The sequence below is a fragment of the Lipotes vexillifer genome, unplaced genomic scaffold (genome assembly GCF_000442215.2).
Source record: "Lipotes vexillifer unplaced genomic scaffold, Lipotes_vexillifer_v1.1 scaffold625, whole genome shotgun sequence".
Classification (NCBI taxonomy): Eukaryota; Metazoa; Chordata; class Mammalia; order Artiodactyla; family Lipotidae; genus Lipotes; species Lipotes vexillifer.
In genome coordinates this window covers 534151-535087 of record NW_006771655.1, presented here as the reverse complement: position 1 = coordinate 535087, position 937 = coordinate 534151, and the positions used below count along the sequence as shown (strand labels likewise).

General features: G+C 59.7%; 1 protein-coding gene across 1 annotated transcript in view; it reads right to left on the bottom strand.

The window, feature by feature from the left end:
- TNRC18 (trinucleotide repeat containing 18) overlaps positions 1-937 on the bottom strand; it is an 85880-nt gene that overhangs the window by 36395 nt on the left and 48548 nt on the right. The window lies entirely within an intron of this gene.

Here is a 937-nt window from a genome sequence, read left to right as displayed (position 1 = left end):
GGAATGCCACGGAAATCCACCAGGATGGGAGGGGGATTCAGATCAAGAGCTTCTAGGAAGGAAGAGCCACTGGCTGGTCTCCTGTACCCCTAGGAGCATGCAGTCGGGCCATGGTCCTGGTTCGAAGGCCTCTTTTGCCTGCTTTAAGCTAAACCCTCACAAGTAATAATAATAATAATGATAATAATTTTTAGTTGGTACTACGTGTCTTGCTCCATGTCTGTGCTTTATACGTTAACCACAAAACAATGCTGTGTTCTAGATACTCCTTTTTATAGATGAAGGAACTCATCTATAAAGGCTAATACCTGACCCAAGGTCACAATAAGAGGCAGACCTGGGACTTGGGCAGGAGGTGCATCCGCTTCCGGGGTCCACACTCGTAACCACCGGCTCTGCGTGCTAGCAGCCCCAGCCTCTGCTCTCTTCCCCAGAAGCTGCTCTCCCCGTGTGGCTGCTGACAGGGTATTTCTCCCTCTCTCCATCCTCTCATCAGTCAGGAGGGGGGGGTGGGGGGGGGTGGCGCGGGCGGTGCCCTGGGGCTGTCTTCTCCTGAGAAGAGCTGTGGCCGCCCCACTGCCTCTCGTACGCCTTTGAAGGTACCCTGTGGCCCTCTCTGCTTCCTCAACCAAGCCCTGGCATCCGCCTGCCCTGCTGTCCCAGGCAGAGGTGCCCTCCGGCCCCTTCCCGCTCAGCTCGTGCTACCCCCAGACGCCCTGGGAGGACGCAGCACCATTCCCGCCCACACGCGGCCTGGAGGGGGCGCTCTCGCTCCAGCTGCTCCCCAAGGGGCCTGTCCCCGAGTGCACGGAGATGGCGGCCCCGGTCCCAGGGAGCAGGCTCGGCACAGCGAGCCAGGAGAACAGGAGTCACGCTGTCCGGCACAGAGAGAACCAAGCAAGAGCAGAGCGCGGCCCGCCGCAAAGAGCGGCTCCGG